The 13,225-nt window shown below is 41.2% G+C and overlaps 1 protein-coding gene across 8 annotated transcripts in view; it reads left to right on the top strand.

The window, feature by feature from the left end:
* Positions 1 to 13,225, top strand: part of STXBP6 (syntaxin binding protein 6) — a 335,859-nt gene that overhangs the window by 119,542 nt on the left and 203,092 nt on the right. The window lies entirely within an intron of this gene.

The raw sequence follows: 13,225 nt of genomic DNA, 5'->3' as shown, positions 1-13,225 counted from the left end.
CACCTGCTGCATAGAATTGCTTGCTTGTTGATTGTTGTTCTTCTCCACTAGGATGTAAGCTCTGTGAGGGAAAGGACTGCCTTGACCTTAGTGTCCTCAGTGTCTAGGACAGTGTTGCCTATTGAGTAAGTGAGGCTGTGTCTTATCCCAGCTCTGCTCCTTGTGTGTGCCTTTTCTTTTCTTGCCTTTTTTAAAAAAATGTCTACACAACCCTACATCTCCCTTGTGTAGCAACACTGCATCCACATTGGGGCAGACTTCAGTTGGCTCTGTCATTATTTTCCTGTGTAAGCTGGCAGTTCCATATGGCGAGGCAGAGAGGTGCAATGGAAACAGGACAGGACTGCAGGAAGAGACCCCATCTCTTTTCTGGCTGAGTCTAGCAGAGCCATCAAGGTTTTTCCCTTCTCTGAGCCTCATTCTCTTTACCTGTCTGGGAGAGATGATGATACCTCCCTCATAAATTGGGCAGATGAAATAGGATGACACTGGAAGTAAGCTTTGTAAAATACACTGTGATGTGTATATGCTTTTGCAGGTATAAGCTGACATGCTTACATGCCCGTCTGCCTTTCAAGGACCAGGGCACCCCAGGTAAAATCAGGCTGACCCAGGGAGCTGTTTTCCTCCTCCTTCATTCTTCACAACAGTCTTGTGAAGTGGATGGCACTACCCTATCTTAAAATTGAAGGTACAGCTCTCAGAGATCTAGAATTTTAGTCAAAATTATTCATCAAGTAAAGGCAAAGACAGAGCTCAGACCTGATCATCTGATGACAAACCTAGCCTTCTTTTCACCACCCAGCATCTAGAAGATTGAGTGGGGGGTAGTGACCACTATGCTCTTGTCCTGGATTCTGGAGCTGGATTACGTGTGCTTGAACGTCTGTGTAATTTGTTAATGTGTGATACTATACACTTGTGCTAGTGTTAACCTGAGTTAGTATTAGAGTAGTGTTCAATTGATAGATTTTTCTTCCCTATCAAACACTGCACAGCTGGTTAGGTCAGAAGTTACTTATTTTCTGGAACATGCTGACTAAGAAAGGGGTTGACATTGAATGACAGAAGAACTGATTGAATGGGGCAGAATCTGCATTTGCATATGGACCTTGAGTCTGACCTGGATTTGTAGGCTATTCTGAGGCATCCCCAGTGCATAGAACGGGGATGCCTGCCTACCCACTGATCCATCCCTCTCACATGGAGGTTTCACTGTTGATTGGATGGTGGATCCTAACCAAGGCGTTCTAGTTTGTTGCTTCTGGGGAGTCTCAAGTGAACCTGTAGAGACTCTTCAGTTACCCAACAGGACCTTGTGCAGCTGCATGTGGAAATCAGGATAATTTCGGCATTTCTGAGAGCATTTTAATAGAGCACTGATTACAGATTGCAGGCACCTGGTGGTGTTTTTGTACTGAGGCTGAAGGGTGCAGTTCCAAAGACAAGAACTGGACTTGACAGATTCCTATTTTCCTCCCCTGTTGTTTCCAGGGCCTGGAATAAGTGCTGAGAAACCTTTATAAGAGCTGATCCAGGCTCTTGTGTGGTTAGCATTGTGCTTTCAGGAGACCCCCCCAATCCAGAGCATTAATTCCCAGACTGGTACTAGACTCGTGCCTTTGCCCAGGGCATGTTCTCCTTCCAGTAGCTCAGAGCACTGAGACTGTAGGAGGGGCTCCTGTTAGTTGGGGTCAGCACAGAGCCCTGTGGCTTGGAACTTGGCCAAAACAATTCTGTGCTTCTTGGACTGTCTCAACCTGTTCTATTTGGGCAGGCCATCATTGCTTTTGGCCTCGAAAGCCAAATGAGAAAACATAAACTGTGAAAATTCAAGGGAATAGAAGGTGATAGCCAAAAGTTGAGGTTTAGAAATCTATGGGCTAGGGATATTCTAGTCCAACACTTAATTTCATGCCAATTCATGAGAAAAAGGATGAATCTGAGAAGAGTCGCCACTGTAATAAATGATGTTTTCTCTCTTTCCCTCTCCCTTCTGACGTACCATCTATTCTCACCTTCCACAAACTTGGGATTGCTATCATAACTTTGCAGTTATGTGGAGAACATCGCAGTAAGGTGGAGAATAGTGGCTAGCCCTCATCTTGGCCTTGCTACTCTTTAGTTGTATGATTTGGGAATTACCCTTTGGACTTCAGTTTTCTTATGATTTAAGGAAGAGAATTGGATGAGCTAGACAATCACTAAATCACTTCCAGCTGTTAAATGTGTAAGCTTAAGAATGCAAACATACTAACTTGCCCACATCTTTCAACTGAAGTATAAGCTGCTGGTGGGTAGGGCCCCCAAATTTGTCAAGCAATGGTTGTTGGTTGGCTCATTTGGAAGGTCTTGCTCAGATCCTACTCAGTAAAGTCAAGTGGATAGAATTCCTCTTGTCAAGCGTTTCAAATATGTGAAGCCTGGGGCATTGCTGTTAGGGAAGCAGCTAAGGTTGCTTGAAGCATTGGCAGTGGAAGATAGAAGACACAGAAAGAGTATGGGGTAGGAGGTAACAAGGAGGGTCCCAGTTGTGCTCTTGAAATACCAGAGGGGGATAATACAGCAAAGGAAGTGGAAAGAGGAGTTTTCCCTGAGAACCAGCAGAAACCTTTGAAATATGTGCCTTTCATTTTTAAGCCTTTTCCGGTTTGGAAAATAGCCTGCAAGGTTCATAAAACTGCCTGGTGGCAGCCATCCAAGATCCTCCCAGGAGTTGACTCCTGTTATAAACGGCTGGTCTCCAAAGGAGGGTGACAAACAGCTGTGATGAGGCTTTGGTGGGCATTGTCCTGTTTGTGGAGATAGAGCTTTATCACAGACTCTCAGCTAATGTATTCTGAACTCCCCAATTTTCATCTGTGGAATCAAAACAAGCTCTATTCTAACTAGATTACGTGATCCTCTTTGCCAGTTTCACAGCATGACCTGCACACCCAAGATGAGCAGATATCCGGATAGAACGACTTCAAACTCCAGCCTGACTCGTTATCTTTGTAGTAGCTGGGCAGGTATGATGACAGTATCTTGTCCACCCGAAAGCAAGGCTGATCAGAGGCAAAACTGTGAAGCAGATGAATTTGTCTTGATTTACCTGGAATGTATTTCTTTTTTTTTTTTTTTTTAAATTTTATTTATTTATTTTTGGCTGTGTTGGGTCTTCATTGCTACACGCGGGCTTTCTCTCGTTGCGGCGAGCGAGGGCCACTCTTCATTGTGGTGTGCAGGCTTCTCACTGCGGTGGCCTCTCTTGTTGTGGAACACAGGCTCCAGGCATGCGGGCCTCAGCAGTTGTGGCACACGGGCTCAGTAACAGTGGCTTGCGGGCTCTAGAGCACAGGCTCAGTAGCTGTGGCTCGCGGGCCTAGTTGCTCCACGGCATGTGGGATCTTCCCAGACCAGGGATCGAACCTGTGTCGCCTGCATTGGCAGGCAGACTCCTATCCACTGCGCCACCAGGGAAGCCCTGGAATGTATTTCTATCTCATCTCTTCCTACCTTTTTCATTTCTTCAATAGGAGATAGGGAGAGCAAAGACTACTAGTATCACGCTTCCTAGGTTCAAATCCTAGCTCTGCCCTTGAAAAGCTGCATGATCTAGAGCAACTTACTTAACTACTCTGAGCTTTAGTTTCCTCATCTATAAAATGGAATCTCACCCTCCTCTCTCCCATATAAAAATGTATTAATGAGGACTTTCAGATACCAAAGTCACATGTTTAAGTGTACGCATCTCCTGTCGGAATTTGAGGTGCTGACGGGAAAAGCTTTTGGAGGCTAGGAGGGAATCTTTTTCAGCACCATTCAGATTACACTGCACAGGCACAAAATCATGAACTTGATTGTTGGGGAGACTGATTAAAGTTGAAATGACAATCCTTGGCTTGATCCGTATGGGAAGAGTTTAATGACCTTATTGAAAATCTCATTTGTGAAATTGAGCCATTGAAGGACAGAGTCCTTAGTCTTTTAAGTTGACAGTGTAAATATGTATAACAGGGCTTCTGGATGTGTCACATTTCTTCTCTGCCCCTCATTGCTGTGAAGGACTTCATGTCAGAGTACAACACTGATAAAATGTCAATTACAGAAAACTAATTGAAACTCTCTCAAGAAATTATAAAGTGATGATATTCTCCAAATAAGGGATTCAAGTAGGAAATACTCTCAGAATTGATGATTTAGAGACTATTTTGAGAAGTTTTGCTCCGATTTTTAGAAAATATATAAACTTGTTTCAACTACTTTTTTTGGTTCTTGTAGGTTTCATACACTTAAAATTGGAGGGTCTTTTTAAAGGTTTATTACCTTTTTAGTGTTATATTCCAGGTCTGTTCTAAAACAGAAATAGCTGAATCAAGAGAATTTATAATTTACCTAAGATTTGAGTTAACAAACATCTGATATAAAAGGCTCGTTTTATGCTTGCTGGAGGATTTGTTCATTGATTTGTTTGTTTTTAATGGTTGATATGTTTGGTCTTTATTTTTTTTTTTTTTTCTTTTTTTTATTCATTTATTTATTTTTGGCTGTGCTGGGTCCTCGGTTCGTGCGAGGGCTTTCTCCAGTTGCGGCAAGTGGGGACCACTCTTCATCGCGGTGCGGGGACCGCTCTTCATCGCGGTGCGCGGGCCTCTCACCATCGCGGCCCCTCCCGTCGCGGGGCACAGGCTCCAGAAGCGCAGGCTCAGCAGCCGTGGCTCACGGGCCCAGCCGCTCCGCGGCATGTGGGATCCCCCCAGACCAGGGCTCGAACCCGTGTCCCCCGCACTAGCAGGCAGACTCTCAACCACTGCGCCACCAGGGAAGCCCCTGGTCTTTATTTTTTAATCCAAAACTTCTGTTGTAAACTTCTGTATACATCAAAAAGAGAAAACACCTGAACCACACTGTCTTCCACTTCCTTTCATGTGTGGGTTCAGTGTTTCCCCCGTTGTTTTATCTTCAGTGTAAGTAGAAGCAGCACACTAATTCAGCAATCAGTACAGAGCGTGGCACACAATTAAAATGTTTATTTTCATGTTGTCAATCTTCATGTGGCTTGGTCCATATTTGGTTGGAATAGATTTCTCTATTATGAGTGTTGTTAATAAACAATGCTCTCAGGCCAACATATTGTTTTGTTAGTTTGCCAACTAGCTGTCGGCCACCACAATGACATGAGTACTCGAAAATTGGGAGATGCCAACAATTGGAACTCCTTTTGGTTCATTTTCCCTTATAACCCTTTGTTCTTTCTTTGATATGCTTAAACTCATTTTTAAGGCCTGCCTCACACTTTGGATCAATAGTTCTGTCATAATCCAGTGAGTGCACCCCAGCCTGCCCTTCCCTTTGGTACTTTATTTCTCCCCATCACTGTGGAGTCGGTATATGGGTACTGTAGAACCAACTTAGCTGATCCTGGAAATTTAAACTTGTGAATGTGGAGGTTCTATTACAGAATAAATCCCTCAACAAATCCTCCAAATGGTGTATTCCCAGCAGCCTTTTTTTGTTCTTGGTAATGTTATTTTTTGGCTTTGTCATATCATCTGTTAAAGTTAGGAAGTGATCGACAAGGCGGCTAAAAAGTCCACCCACCACGTAAATAAACTTGTGTAAACACAGGTCTTGTAGTCTGGGTGCAGAGAAGGGTTTGTTCTTTGGATGTTAAGCCTACAAGAAGAATGTGCTTACTGAACATATAAACAAGGAAAGAGGAGATGACAATGGTCTAGATTTATAATTGAAGCAGACATGAGTCACCGGCTTGGAGGATCCTGTGAACATAATGTCTCATACAAGAGGAGGGTTAGTATATACACGGAAGAGAAAGCCAGCCAGGTCTTATGGTATTTGGTAGCCTGATGGTAAAAAAGAGCTTCTTTTCCTTCTTTAAGGAGCTAAGCGTCATGACCAGGGTTGCTGTGTGTGGTTGTGCTGCTTTTGCACTGCTCCAACGATTGTGTCCAAGGGAGCAGGTGCAAGTGGACATCTGGCTGGCATTCTGCTCACCAGGTCGTGGGTTCCGGCATGGAGCTGCATTTGCTCAGAGGAAAGGTGACGTTTTCTTCTCACCAAAAATCACTTCTAGGCCTCATTCACGACATCTGCTCTCCCTTCTCACAACTCTTTGAAGGTGGAAATTTATCCGCTTTCACCTTTGGGATTCCCAACACCATGCCTGGACTGGAGTTGAAAAGAGAGTAGGGCAGACTGATAATTGGATCTCAGTAAAATAAATGTTGGTATATCTTCCAGTTTGGGGAAAAAGAGAGTACCTCAAAAACAAATTTTTTTAAGGAACACTCTAGTCAAGTTATAGTGGAATAAGAATACTGCCCTGCAGAATCTTGGACCTATTTTTCTTTGTTTCAAAATCCAGACATAATCATATTAACATTTTGGCAGACGTTTTTCTAGAAATCTCTTTATGCATATCAGTACACACATATAAGTTTACATTCATGAGCTCATTTTCTGTTTTGTAAATTCCTTGTTTTCACTCTGTAGTATGTCATTTTTTTCAAGTTAGTATCTATATATCTGTGCCATGATTTTGAAAGGTTATGTGATAGTCCATTGGGTTGAAGGGCTATACTGCATTTTAACAATGTAGATTGAATAGTGTTGGGTATTTAGGTTGTTTATAATGTTTTGCTCTTAAAAATGGATCTGAAGTAAGCATGCATCATGTATAATACACACAGCATTTCCTTTTCCTCTAGTAGTGGAGTTGCTGGTTCTAAAGGTTTCAGTTCAAATACTAATCTCTATAAGAGAGGATTTATAACTTCTTCATAATCCTGAGACCCATAGGGGTGTGTTAAAAATGGCATAGTTTACCATTCATAAATGCACATACCTAAAGATTCTAATTTACAAAAAGAGCAAGCTTTGGAAGATGCATTTAGCAGCTGTCTTGATTGTATACTTGGGATTGCGTGGAGGTGTTTTGTAAATCATGAAGTGCTGTACAAACCTCAGTGACTCATTACTAGAGCTTTACAGAGCATCTGCCATGTACTCTCAAAAAAGGTTTACGGAGTCTTTATTTTATAAATAATTCATTAAATACAGAGAAAAACCAAAAACCCAGAGACAGTGGATCTGGACCTGGTTGTACAGTGGAATAAATCAAAGATATCATAAAGAAAACAAATCCCAGACCTTGCCCCCCAGGTCCCCTGAATTTGTGTGAGCAAGACCTGGGCACCCCAGTTGATGTTGATGTACACAGTCTTTGTTTGGAATTCCCCCTTTAATATATTTTTTGGCCTATCTCCAAATATTTTTCTAGCAGAATAGAGAATATTTTTAGCTTTTATACATATACTTAAAATTTTTATTTTTCCTGTTTGTAAGTTTCTGGCTCTTTCTAGGATAGTTTTAGCAGATTTGCTGTATGACTTATTGATTTAGTCTCAATCTTTGTAAATCTTGTGAAATCTTAAGTATGGGTTCTTGGTCTGCCATCCCCTTCTGGTTTTATACCATTGGCAAGCCCCTTCCTTAGCCCTTGTTGTTTCTACCAGAAAGAATGATGAACTCATAGTGATTGCAATTTTCAACTTTGAATGGTATCACCAGATTAAAGTTATCTGTCTAGTCTAGTGGCATATCTGACTCCCCTTTTAGATTCTATTTATAAGAACTTTTAGTTGAGAGTAATAGTTGAAGTACATGGAAAAATTGGCTGGTAGTTTGAAACTTTCGTCTAATTTATTTAATTTATCCTCATGCTTACATGCTATGGATAGACTAAAGTTTTCATCTTGAGAACTATCTTATCCAAGAGTAAAGTTGTCTAAGTAGAAGTAGAATTGCATATTTATAATAATCAGTAACCCTTACTTGAGTAAGTTTTTATAAAGTAGCTAAATTGACCTCAAATTATCTCATTGGTCTTAATTTATGAAACAAGAAAAAATAAAATTGATTTTTACTGCCTAACAAGTTGCATATTTTCTGGCTACTAAGTGAAGTTTTTGGATTTTGGAGTACAATTAACATTTTTAGATTATCTCTAAGTTTAATGACTGTGTAATAACATCTGACTTGTAACATTTAGTACTTAAATACTGTGGAGTTTAAGGGAAGCAATTTAACATTTCTCTACTTTGACCTCAATATTTATAACATTCCCCAGTTCCTTGTCAAGGTAATTGTGTTTCTCTTTCAGGACATGAGGCATGGAGTAGAAACAGTTGAATACAGTTATACTTGAATCATATTTATCCTTTAGAATATTACCTTGGACAGTGTAGAGGGACAATGGTAGCAAGATGGGAGTGGCATGAGAACCCTTTTAGGAGGCATCCAAATCATTCAAACCAGGGACGATGGGGATCCGAATTAAGGTAGAGGATGTGAGGATGAAGAGGATCTGGTGGAGCCCAGAAATATTAAATTGGATCTACAGAACTTGGTAATTGGTTAGTTGTTATGGGGACTTGGAGGGTTTGAGAGACAAGACTGAGTCTAAATTAACTCTTAGTGGAAATGCTCAGTTGCCAGCTAGACACATGGATTTAAAACCAGGAAGGCAATGGGATCTGGGTGCATGATTAGTGTCATCCAATTAAAGGCGGGAGTCAAGTTGCGTTTGTAGAATTTCGAAAACAAAGTGGCAATGTAGAGAAGTCCTATCTTAGAGAATAACCTTATTTCTCTTATTTCTAAGTTATTTGAGGTCACCTCACTAGAGTTCCCATGCACTAGTAGAGACCAGCTGATTCTCCCCAAAAGTGTTCTGGGATGATATCCTGTTTGCTGTTAACTTGGAGAATTCTGAAACTTGATATCGGCTGGTTTTGAGTGCATCTACCTCAGGGTTGAGTCATAGTAACTAGTTTAAGAGGGTGAGGTCTAAAACCAGGCATTCTGGTTACTTGTTGGCAATGGGAATATAATCGTCATACAGTCCAGATTACTTGTGTTGGCATAACCAGTGCCATACCATGATCAGAAGATTGCATGTGAAGCGTGGCAAGTGAATGAGGTTAGAGAATCTGTTATCTAATAATATTAAGCTAAATAAATGGCGCCTCTGTTTCACCAGAGGCGGCGCTTACCTCTCAGGTGAGAAATATTTAAGCCCTGTCAGCCCCACCGCCTTCGACCCACCTGCAGGATGATGAGTGCACCACCACAGGTCATCTGCGGTTTTAATGAGTTCCTACCACTCCTCCTTGTCTTTTGACCACAGAGGACACGTGTCAGTTCAAGTACTGGAAATGGAAAATGTTAATGTTGGAATGCAAAGACATCTTACTTCTCTACCCCTTAACTTACGTACTTCATCTGCCTCCTCCGTGCGGTCCTTGGAGTTTACAGCTGCTCCTGGAGAGGAGGATGGTAGGTGGAGGACCATCTCACTACCATAACCATGTGCTGACAAAAGTGGTTATGGGTTAGATGGCTTAAAGGGAGAAGAAGATAGATGAAAAAGCTTGAGGGAGAGGAAAGCTAACTGTGATTAGTTTCCAAAACTACCACTTAAGGCAGCCAGCTGCTTTGACTTGCAAATCATATTGTAGGTTGGTTTCTTGGATGGGAAAGCTTTGTAATTATAGCCTTTAGAAGCCATGGACCAGGAAGAGAGAAAACTTCCATGGGTTGTAGGGGAGGAAAAATAATTTTCCCTTTACTCTTCTGAGTTCTTAGCTGAGACCCCTGTAATAAAAGACAGATTAACAAGAGAAAACCAATCAGAAGTTTATTAACGTGTATACCTTGTGTATACGTGGGAGATACCCTGGGAAAAATGAATAATTCCCAAGGTGGCTTAGAATTCAGGATTAAATACCATCTTATTAGGGAAGGGGGATGGGGTGTAGACCTCTTAGGGGAGAGAAAAAGATTTTTAGAAAAGATGAATGGGCCCTTACAAGACTAGATGGGAGGTGTGACAGTTTGTGACAGAGTGTGTCTGAGTGTGGTGTCGACTTCTAGTCTACTGTCCTGTGACAAGAATCAGTCTTCTCTGGTGGATGAAACTCCTGGAGAGGGGATTTATAACAACCGAGTTCCTTTTGGAGGATCTGTCTTTAGACAGATAAAGGGAATTCAGAGAAAGCCTGTCCCCACATTTGCTGTTTTTCAGATGCCTTTGGCTCAAAACAATCAATATACTAAAGCAGAATATCTTGGGGCGGCTCCCCTTCAGGGTGATGTAGGTTGGAGTAACCGTGGTCAGTGGTGTACCATCGCTGTGTATTCATCTTGTTTTCCTTACAAAGCGGTCCAGCTGTGGGCTGGACATTGATTTACCAGTAGGAAGATCGAAGACCTGAGAAATCTGCTTGGTTGAATGGAGAGAAAAAGTCCTGTACGTTCTCTTCCTGTATTCTGTCCTGAGAATACACTCCTTTCCATCCCCACGGTTCCTCCTTAGGCTCTCAGCTTTTCACTTAGGTGTCAGGATGGCTGCAGTTAGAGAGTTGTTTAAACTACAGATCCCAAGATTCTTATTTGGTGGGGGTAAAGGAGGGGCCCAGGGGTCTGCATTTTTGAAAAGCTCTCCTTGCCGAGTTCAGATGTGCAGTCAGGTTTGGGAGACACGCATAGATTATTTCCATGAAGCTACATTACTCCCCCTTTTACGTTCTGATTCTTTCTCTTCTAATCCACTGTCCATTCCCATTTCCAGGTGGCATCAAAAACATACACACGTGCTCCCAGGCTTGTTACTATCCTCGGCCTGGACAAAAACTTCAGACAATTTCCCATAAAAATGAGCCTGATAGTCTCTTGCAAGTGAGTTTCCTGAGGGTGAAACCTATAAATAGCTCATCCTGATAACACTTTATACAGAGCCCTCCATATGTTAGACTGTTTATCCATATTTAGAGGGTTTCATACCCGTGAGTGAGAAAAGCAAAGCTTTGGTAAATAAAATCGAGTTTCTCTTTTACAAATACCTTCTGGTATGGATGGCTACATTTACTCAGTCTCTGCAAGTTCAGAGGGTCTTTTATTTTTCATATCTTAGTAGGAGAGTTAATAAAAATTTTCCATTTTAAGCATTCATTATGATTCAGGCACCAGAATAAGTGATTTGCATGCATTGTTTCATCTAATTCTTTCAGTGCTTCCGTGAACTAGGTGAAGCTCTCTCCATGATGCAGGGAGTAAACTGAGGGTCTGAATTTTAAGAGATTTACCCACATATAGGTCTTCAGTTTTGGAAATAAGATTTGAACCCAAGTTTGTCTGATTCCAAACTTGTGGTCAGTGAAGTTACTGGTTTTATTTTTCCTCTTTTTTTCTCTCTTTTGTTCTTGGCTGCTGAATATCCATACAAAAAAAACAACAAAAGGCCATTTCCATTTCTTACCAGTTTTTCAAAAGAAGAGCAAGATTCCCTGAAAATTTAATAGCACATGCATGTTGTTCCTTTTCTTTTTTTTTCTCTGACAGATTTTGCATAATACAACGATAGCTTTCTATTTCTTTTAACCACAAGTTTTGAAAAATGTGAATCTGAGTTGGAAAAGCAAAAGCCTTGCCACAGTTGGGAAGGCTCCGGTTAGAGAATGCCTGATGAGTTTGGGAAGATGACTTTCTTTCTACATTGCTTTTATAGGACGTTTGAAGCCACCGTGCTACTACTGGCTTTCTTTTCCACGTGTCCCCAAATGCTGAGAGGTGAGAGGCCTTGGAGCTAGAAAAGAACTAGTTTCTCTCTTTTTAAAAAAATGTCCCTGTAAATTATAACACCCTGCATAGCGAAGTCATGGGGTAAATGGCAGTGGGGGAAATTCTGTTTGGTAACTTCTAGGAAATCACAGGGTGTCGGTTAGAGGTCAGCACATTGAGAAACTCCGTCATCATTTTGTACTCAGCTAGTATGAAGAACCTGGTGGCAATGATAAAATGGCATGATCTGAGCACATAGATCTGGGCATAGATCTATAATGTATAGACAGAGGTATAGATAGATAATAAACACCAACACTATGTATTCTTTATTCTTGCTGCCTCTAAGAAAACCTACTACAGAACTGAAACCACAAGAAATTTCTTTAACCAGGGGAAGGTTCTTTTTTAATATATCTCTTTCCTACCATGAGGTTACAGGTGTGGGACCAGTTAGAGGTGGACAGCTGTGTGGGTAGCATTTGTGAATCTTGCACTGGGAAGGATGTTTCATGGTCTTCCATCGTAAATCATCTGGATTTAAGGGAAACCTTTGATGTAGTCAGTAGTCAACTCCTGGAGAGCGGGGAGCATATCTTAGTTATTTCTTATATCTCTATACTGAGCATTGAGGTGGCAGGTAATAGGTGTTTGTTTACCAACTGGCTCGATTTTACAGCAGGTTGATCAGCTCTTTGAGCTACTGTTACCATATATAGCTGTGCTATTGATCCCTCTGCAGGATCTCTGAATACTCTGTACAACCTGCATGACGAACCCATTGGCCTTCTCTGCACCTTTAGTTCTGATTTGTTAATTGCTTGAGCAAATGTTGGTTACTGCTTAAGACATAGTCTCTGACTAGGATGATGGAATAGAAAACATTTACTCATTTACTCAAGTTGCAGCTGAGTTTTTGGATGATGCAGGGTTAAAATTCAGATTGACCTTGAATATAATAGACGCAAATAAGCAGAATCAAGACCTTTAGGGAAGTACAACTTTGGAAAGCTAAATATAACATGGGGACTGCGTATATGTAAATTTGAGGGGTGAGGAGGGGGGGACTCATTGGGAGTCAGCAACATGATGCTTTATTTTCTTAATTATTGGGCACACACTGCCAGTTAACCACAGGAGCATACCATGTGGGGACTGCTGGGTAACATTTCCAAAATACTTGGCATTAGTCAGACATTTTTTTAGAATTCTGTGTCCACTTTGGCTGAAGGAAACTGTGGAGAATTTGGCGAGGGTCCAGAGCATGGCAATGAGAGGCAGAGGAGCAATGGAAAATAGGACCCGTTGAAAGAGGCTAATAAATAAGGATTAATTACTTAGCCTGATCCAAAGCAGCTGAAGGGTGACTAAATTAATGGTCTTCTGTTGCATATATAGTTATTATGTGGAAGATGATATAATTATTTCTGCTATGAATAGAATTAGGGAAATGGATTTACATTAGAGTTAAAGGAGATTTTGAAGTTGCATAAAGAACCTCTTGACTTTAAAGATTTTTAGATCATCTAAAATGTGAGATTTTTAGCTCATCTCGCATCGCGTTTGTCATTTTCAGCGAGTAAATCTGTATTCCTTTTTTGTT

The sequence above is a fragment of the Balaenoptera acutorostrata genome, chromosome 3 (genome assembly GCF_949987535.1).
Source record: "Balaenoptera acutorostrata chromosome 3, mBalAcu1.1, whole genome shotgun sequence".
NCBI classification, from domain to species: Eukaryota; Metazoa; Chordata; class Mammalia; order Artiodactyla; family Balaenopteridae; genus Balaenoptera; species Balaenoptera acutorostrata.
The sequence above is the reverse complement of the archived record's forward strand: the minus strand, read 5'-3'. Positions and strand labels throughout refer to the sequence as shown.